This window comes from Phasianus colchicus, chromosome 1, assembly GCF_987193195.1.
Source record: "Phasianus colchicus chromosome 1, bPhaCol1.hap1.1, whole genome shotgun sequence".
Taxonomy (NCBI): Eukaryota; Metazoa; Chordata; class Aves; order Galliformes; family Phasianidae; genus Phasianus; species Phasianus colchicus.
This window is the reverse complement of record NC_143436.1, coordinates 66,245,177-66,253,966: the sequence shown is the minus strand read 5'-3', so window position 1 is coordinate 66,253,966 and position 8,790 is coordinate 66,245,177. Positions and strand designations below refer to the sequence as shown.

The 8,790-nt window shown below is 38.7% G+C and overlaps 1 long non-coding RNA gene across 1 annotated transcript; it reads right to left on the bottom strand.

Moving 5' to 3' along the window:
* Positions 1-315: 315 nt before the first annotated feature.
* On the bottom strand, positions 316-3,314 carry LOC149919678 (uncharacterized). The gene is made up of 3 exons (XR_016463672.1): positions 2,926-3,314; positions 2,460-2,576; positions 316-1,597 (listed from the first exon to the last, which is right to left on the bottom strand). It is a non-coding gene; the product is annotated as an uncharacterized LOC149919678 (long non-coding RNA).
* Positions 3,315-8,790: the final 5,476 nt, after the last annotated feature.

Genomic DNA, 8,790 nt, shown 5'->3' with positions numbered 1-8,790 from the left:
TGCCATTTAGATCAAGGCTGTTTCTATTCTGGGGCAAAAATTCACAGTATTAGAATCCCTTTTGGAAGTTTGGAGCAACATAGCATTGTGGAAGCCCCCTCCACCATCTACTGGCATGCTTTGGTGAGCCAAGCCCTACTCCTGAGCAATGATGCAGGTGCTGTGCTCCAAAGACACAACTCCCTGTAAGGCCAATACAACATTGCTAATTACATTAGCAATAAAAATCAGTGTTAGCACAATGTTCATCATGCAGTTTCTTTCTCAGAAAAATCAATATTTATCTCTACAGAAAACAGTAATAGATGTGTTTAATTGAAGTTGTATTTACTAAAATTACCAACAAAATCTCAAAAGAAATCTAAATTTTTCTCATTTATCATAACAAAATTCTACATATGCATTTCTCTCTCACTATATTCATATTTCCTTAGGAAGAATACAAACCGTGCTTTCATGGAATTTACCATATTGGTGAATATTTATCAAGAGCATTCTGTGATTTTTCCACACTCACTTTCCCTTGACCCCTAAATGTCTCAGCTTGAGCCTGCATGAAATAAATGCATACAAAAATATAAAGGGACTCCAAAGACAGAAAGAGAAGTGGCATTTGGAATGCCAACCTGCTGAGAAATATTTACTCTTACTTCACTTGACTTAAAAGTAGCTGAAGGGAGTTGCTCTGAACAGTAATTTTATGCCTTGTAAAAGCTATCAAAGTTGCACACAGATGCATTTTACAGAGACTCGAAGGAATGCTCACACTTCTTGGCAGGTGAGTTAAGCCCATGGCACTGTCTGGAGACAAGGTTGCAAGGGTGAATCAAGTGGTCCTGAAGATCCAAATCATTACATGAATTTAAACATTTTCTCAGCATCTGTATTCCCTGAGCCACAAGCGTGCTTTTGTCGGTTAAACCTTTCAAAATGCTAATGCTCTCTGAATGGCTACAGCTCTAAATCCTGTGGTGCCCAAATGAGCTCTAACACAAGCTAGTCCGCATACCTAACTAGTCCTGTTTGTGGACTAAGCAAAGGCAGGTGATTCCTCTCAGTAAGGTATTAGCCTAAGACCTAGAGTATTATTTCCGGAGACTAGACAGGAAATATGCTAAAGAGCTGCATCTACTTTTCAGAGGAAAAAAAAAAAAGAATAAAATAAACAAAACTTAATATCCTTTAAGAAGGTGGTAGCTGTTGCTTTGTTAAATTTCTACAGCCCGCAAATACAGTCTGCTAGATTGATACAAACGTAGTACAAAGCAATGAAGATGCAAGGCTTGAAAAATCATAGCAGCCACACTCCTACCTAATCAGACTATTTTACTGTTTTAACTTTAAATTCATAGCTCCTGCCACTGCTAATCCTCCCCCCAAATCAAAATAAATAACTATTAGTTGCTTGAAATGGATTTGAATGCATTCACTGAGAGATGTTGTGAATTCTTCCATCAGAAATTATGTACTGTGCCTTCTTTCCTGCCACCTTTGCCCTTCAGTTTCGGCTTTTCAACTTATGCTGCAAGAGTTTATTTTATCTCATGCAGTATTATTTTGTGCTTTATTTCTCTGCTCTCCAGAGGTCAAAATTAACCTATAGCAAGAGAAATAAAATGAATATATGTCAGTCCATTGATTGGATGACCAAGTAAGAACATCACAATAAAATCTGAAGGCCAAGATTTTTCAAAAGCAGAAAGAAATGAGATTTTTTTGCATAGATTCCAGTTATTGTAAGAAATCATCACTGTAGTGCCTGCAGTCAATTCTAACCTTGAATTTACATTACGAATAAATAAATAACAGCAAGCCCAACAATAAGACTTGCATAAATGTCTATATTTAATATAAAACAGTCCCTACAAAAAGGTGGATGGACAGTAGTAAGTTTCCAGGGAGGCAGAACTAAAAATAACACTCTTGAAACTTGTGAATCTAACGATCATTGTGTAAAAGAATCAAACAGGTCACTGAAGACCCTTTGTAATTAGATGACTGACTCCCAGTAATATCCACAGGAATTCCAAGACCAACTGGCAGCACAAATTAATAGGAAATGTTTCTTCAAAATCCCCTTTTCATTTTCTAAGACATTAGCCAGGCCCTCCTATGCCCAGCTGCATTGCAGATGATTGGTTATTCTTTCATAATTATCAATCCATCTGAAGATTATAGTTTGTTTTATAATCGCATTATATGCGATGATCACATTCCAAAAGGAAGAAAATAAAGGTAAGTGGGGCTACAGTTCTTCAGTTTTACCCCTCAAAAATGATGCATCTATGAATGCAGCCAGAGTTAAACAGCATACTACAGGGCTGTTGTTCATGCTCAGGGCAGGAACAGGAGCATCGCTCGGCTCAGCAGGCTTGGAGCTCCTGGCCTCCACCAGCTCCTTACTTTCCCACATCTTATTTGAGGTAGGAAGAGGGTTGTACCATTGCCTGAATACTAACCAGCAGCAAACCCTGTAGGTTGGGTCTCCCCTGAATGAGGCAGCAGAAAATCTGATGGGATTCTTCATCAGGCAAAGCTTTGAACTACATCTTTCTGGTCTTTCCTTAGTGAGATCCCTAAAGATGACCAAATTAAAAAAAAAAAAAAAAAAAAAAAAAAGGCCAAATTTAATTAGGTTATAAACTAATTAGCTACCAGTAAATGGAGAAAGCTTAAAAGAGACTAGGTAAAACAGAACAGAAATAAGAGGTTCACACCCAAGCCTTCCCCTGCTAGCTGTATTCTTACAAGTAGGTCATTGCTACCAGGGCTGAATTCAAACAAATTAACAGCTGTTTTGCAGCACACTACACAAGTTAATGTATTACTCTCCAGTACCCAGGAACTACTAATTCCCACCACCAGAGACCTGGCTGTAGGCTTTACACCTTGCTCTCTACAGCAGCGTCTTTGACCCACGCTCACCTTTCTTCTATCAGATCACCATGGGTTAGAAGCTTCTTCTCCCTCCCACGTTCAGCTGTTCACTCTAGCAGAAGCAGCACCACCTGAATCAATTTTAGCTAAAGGATAAAAACACCAGCTGGATGCAAAACAGTCAGATGTTACTTGTAAGTCTTTACTTCGTGGTCTTTGTAAACTCAGCCTCTTTAATGGCTGGCTCTATCTAACTGATGTAGCTGCTCATATGGACGTGGGTATTTTCCAGACTCAAGAACGTTACTGTAACATGCTTTTAGTGCAAAAGGAGTCTTTTGGGGCTAGTTTCTGCTATTTGAAATAATGCTTTATTTTTTCTGCTCAATGTCTTTGATTACATTTGGAGAAGATACAGTTGAGAAAAGAAGGGACTTGACAAGAACTAATGAAAACAAAATGTTAGTCAGAGCTGCTTCTTCGGTGCCCGATAATATAGCTAGCCCACAACTTGCAGAAGAGCACTGTCCTTCCTCCACTTGGGCGTGCCAGAAAATACCATCAGAAATTACTGATTCCTCTCATTTAACTGACACCATAAGGCGCTCATCCTGCTTTTGTATTGTTCCTTGTTAATTAGAAGTGTCTACCGTGTACTACGGAAATGCAGGCTGGGGAATATAAGCCCACCAAGCACACCAAGGCAGATTCCTGACTAAATCTCACACTGAAGTCACAGAGAATACTGCATTTGCTTCTTCACTGAGGTAAACTTGAAAGTTTTCAATTTGTTTCCAATCACTTTCTTTTGAAAACCAGGAATGTCCTCAGCCATACAATATAGATAATAGCTGCTGAATTTGAGTGGTCAACTGAGACTTGAAGAGTCTTGGATTTTCATCCTTCCTCTGTATTATTAAATCCAGGTGCTTGTTTTTGGATTTCTCCCATCCTGGAGGAGAATTTTAATGAGGTACCTCTTGATAGACTGTGGTTATATCTGTTATGGCATATGGATGCAGAACTACAGGCAGAAGCAAAGCTAGAAAAAGGAATACTTGGTTTTCCTTTTGAAATTGTGGCAGGTTTCCCCATAATTATAGAAACATTAATAACATCAGAGACTTGATCTTGTATGTCCAAAGTACCCCTCACTCCTGAAATATAGTCAGTTACTCATTGAGAAAAGGAGTTATAATCTGATGAATTTAAATACGGCATGGTAAAATAACAGCAGTAGAGAGGGATGCAGGAGTGCAAATATTGGAAATACTGGAGAGGTTCCAAATACTTAGCATAAGGGGGTGGGAAAGAGATCCACATGGCATAGCAAGATAAAGCCTCTTCCCTATGTTAGGAAAACATATTTTTTCAAAGTTGCTTTCAGCTATAAAGCTAAAACCTAAGAGCACTGGAGGATACCAGATCTGTCAGTCCTAGCATGATCACACCTATTTTTGTGAGACAGCTTTGAGGGGCAGCTGCTGCAGAGGTCTGGTTGTAGATTCCTTTTAAGAGCCATGTGAATCTACCATGTCTTGCTGAATTGTCCTCAGTACCTACAGCTTTGTGGAGGAACTGCAATACTTCAATGAAAGTGAAACCATTTAATTGCTTTATGTGACATTCTGACTGGTAGATACTAGGAAGAACAGCACAAATTGGAAGTCTCCACTCTAGTATCAATTTTCCATTTCCTTATCTATATTGACTGTGGCAAGGAAGCTTGGGATTTTATGTTTTGGTTGTCCTGTTATCTGTTATGTGAGTACTTTCTGTGGGGTTCCAATTCCATCAAAGTTATGCCATGATAATGGTGATTCTCTTGCAAATCACGTAACAGAGATAATATCTTATATGATGTTTATCTTCTTAACATACATTTTCTGTTTTTACATAGGTTAAAACTCTTAACCATAACAACTGTATTATTCTGGAGTACATCAGGTTAAGCAGAGGAATTCTTCCTAAACATGCCTCTTGTGTTTTTTGAAAAAAGCAAAGAAACAAAACAAAAACAACCTGAAATTCTGCAATGTAGCTCAGATAAATTTGCCCTTGGAAATTTGGAGATGTTGAATTATGCTTATGTTAAGAGTTAATCATACAAGTAGAGATCCAAAATATATAAGAAGGATTTGCAACAGTCACAAAAATTAAGCTACAAGTGACAAAAAGGGAAAGTGAATTAAAAGGTCTGTCACCTTATGGGTAGAGTACAATGTTTTAGAAGATTTCAGAATGACCTCCAAAAAAATACTTTTATCTAATATGCATCCTCAGCACCTACCTGTAAAGGTAGCTGTTTTAACTACAACCAGAGGGACTGGTTCCACCATCTCCTTCATGTGTAGCCTTCTCATATGGCTTTCTCATTGAGAGTTATGGCCCCTGATAATTATAAGACAGAATGTGGCCATTCTTCTGCAAGTAGTAGCATAGACACCGTAATAGAATGAGTCTGGGAACTCTGAACTACCTCTAAGACTGAGTTTTAATCTCACCACACTCCGTGACACTTTTAATTTCCTTCAGGAGAATTCTTTAAGCCCTATCTTTGGACCAGAATCTGGAAGACAAAACACTACATAGGTTTTTACATATTTCTTTCCTACTTTTTTTTCTGTGAACTTTACAAACCGATGCCAGAATCTGGAGTGCTGCTTCTACTACAGAATCAGCGTGAAATAATTTTTAGTCTCCTCACTTAAGCTTACAGAAATAGATAAGGGGTAGATCTAAAGATCTGTGAGGGGAAAATGAAGGAAAACATTTTTTTCTCTCTGACATGAGAGTTGCTGGATCAGGAAGATAACAATTACCTTGAGACTTGCAAATATTGAACGGGTACCATATACTGCTAATATTATGTTTGCAATAAGATGTTACTCCTTGGTACCTAAAAAAAAATATCTTCTCATGATGTACTTCATAGCATCTTTGTCCTAATACTGCAAAGTGTGAATCATAGCCCCAGATAATGAGTGTCCTTTGTGGAGAAGCACAGTGGCTGGAGACTGTGGTACTATTTGTATTAACAGAAGTGCTTAATCCATTTGTTTAAAAATAAAACTCTAAGCTACTTGTCTCAGTATCATCCCACAGCAGCCAGTGTTTGCGTACTTGCTCAGCTGTACTCCCTGCACTTCTTTAACAGGAATCTAAGTATGAAGGGGGGGAGAAAGAGAATGTCTATAAAGAATTGATATGGAACTGGCAGCAAGATCAACAGGAAAAATACTGACATGAAAGGACTGAGTATCATCCGTACTTAGATTTTTTGCTGTAAAATAGTCAGAGGAGATACAGACACATCAGAAGGTATGATGGCAAGATTTCTTCCATTAGGAAGGAATGTTTAGTTTCTTTAATTTGGCAAAGTTAAAATTGAACATTTAAAAGGCAGTCCTTATAGCAGCTTTTGTAGCTGGATTATACAGTGGAAAGTATAGACTATGTAAGCTTGTTGTCAAAGACACAACTTGCTAACATACGATCCCTGTCGTTTTCCAAGGTGACAAAAATAGCCCTACTGAGGTAGTTGTAAGGCTACTTCTTGCTCAGATTTATACTAGCTGAACTGTCCAGTTGGCTGCCTTGGAATATGAACATTTGGAAAAGTGTTCTCAAATAAAAGCAAAGTCTCTGCATATTTCAGAGATTATTTAATTTATCTGTCAAGTGAGCTGCTTTATTTTTTCAAACTAGACAGCTTTTCTCAGCACTGTAAATGAATTACGAACGTTATTACAAGGAAACAACAGTAATGCTGAAGAATGTTCTACGACTACATACAACGTCTTCAGCGTTTCAGCACAAAACTACAGCAAGACAAACTTATCCTTATTTTCTAGAAGAAAATCCTGTAAGGTACTTGCTCTTGATTAGCCAATGGGAGACAAGTATTCTTATTCTTTAAATACAATAGCACTCACATTAAACCCAAGCTAATTTTAAAAGAGTTTGTCTTTCCCTATCAGAACAAAGCCATATTTCTGATAGATTGTGGGTTATGTGCATCTTTGCTGGCACACGTGAGGAGGGAGGAGGATGCTGTTCCTCTGCTAAGTGGTTTTAATACCATATGTGTTAATTTTTACACAGGGAGTGCTGACTGGAGTTTGTCAGCATAGTTAAACGTAGGACGTAAGAGAGGGCTTTGACCTTGCTACTGGTAAATTGGAGGCGAGTACTGTGTGTGCAGGGGCTTGGGCTGCGTGCCAAACATCTGCCCGATGTCCCTCCAGCATCACAGCCCTGGGACCTGAGAGCTAGGTGGCAGTTTCACTTAAATTTGCCTTTCAGGGATTTAGCTTTCCTCTGCATTCTTCTCCTATGTGTATTTAAAAAGAGCAAATGTAAAAAGACAGAACAAGCGTCATCCAAAATTCCTTGCTTTTCACTCAGAAAATCAAGAGTTAGGCCTAAGTGTGTCAGCAGCTCCAGGCTGAGCAAATATTGGCCTCTTTCTACAGACCAACTTGAACAAGACCCGTTTTGCCTCGAAGCCACACGCTGCACAGCTTTACCACTTCCTAGGCATGTCTTGGAGTAAGTTATTTAAATTTCTCATCAAAATTTGGAGAAACAAAAGTAAATGTCAAAGTATGCATCTTATCTCATTTGCAATGTTGCGCTAGTTTATTTTTAAAGTCTTGCAACCATGGAACGAAAAGAATGCCATGTTCTCTTTGTAGCAAATGTAAAGTGCACACATTAAAAAATACTCTGAGTTTTCGCTAAGAATTATTCACTGAAAAGTTAGCAAAAGACTTTGGTATTTTGAAAATTGTTCAGTTTAGCAGGGACAAGTAATTAAAAGGGAATGAGAAAGAATTACACATCAATGGGCACTCACTATTTTTCACCTCTAGTATGGAGCCTTTAAAGCTGTAGTCTTATTTCTGTGACATCTATATATAGCACAATAGCCAATAATATGTAGTTCTACAAGAAACTGGTGCCTCAAACCATATATAGCTTAAAAAAACCCACTGCTAGACATCAGAGCCTAGAATTTATTGGGTTTATAATATTGATTGAGCTTATCCTTAAAAATTTACCACTTCATTTGAAAAGTGTCACTTCAAGGCTTAATACTTGCCCTTACAAGACATCTATATAGCAACATAAATGTGCAAAACCTCTGAAATAGCCATTTGAGCAGTTAAAATTAAATGTCAGTGCAGAAGGCATTAAAAAAAATGTTAATAGTTCTGAGTGCCCATTGCTTTTGTCTCAGGACAAGGAAAGATGAGCCTGTTTCCCAGGGGACAGTGTCTCATGCATGTTGGCTTTGGCTGGGTGTTTTTGGCAGGACTTGGAGTGCAGACAAAGGAGCTCACACTCCAAGTGACTGCTTAGAGCTCATCTTGGAAAGAGTAGTAGGGATTCAGCTTCAGCATTACACAGTCCAGACCTCCAGCAAGACAAGCAAGTGCTCCCTCTGAACCCAAATGCCACCAGAGAAAAGCTATGCAGAGACTAACGTGTATCAATGAAATGATATATTTTGACAAAGTTTTGCTTCTTCAAAATTCTCCAGATGGCTCTATGGAAGCATTAAGGGATGAAAAGAGGTAATGCTCCAGGGAGGTGGAGGATATGTTGGGCAGAAAGGAGCTGCTTCCTTTTTCCTCCACTAAGTGACGTGACTGGTGCCACACTATCAGAAATGCAGCAGAGCCCCCAAACTCCCACTCCTGTGTTTTAACTGGCGCATACCACTTAAAGATTAGGCTCCCTTCAAGTCCTTTCCTTTTGTAGTGCACAATTTAGCCATGAGTATCCACTAAATCTAGCATGTCAGTTTGAGATAGAACAGCCAGGGCTCTGCACATTTCTTCTTCAAACAACTTAAGGCCGTGCTCCTAAAGGACTGATGGACGGAGCATTAAAGAAGCTCCTCTACCC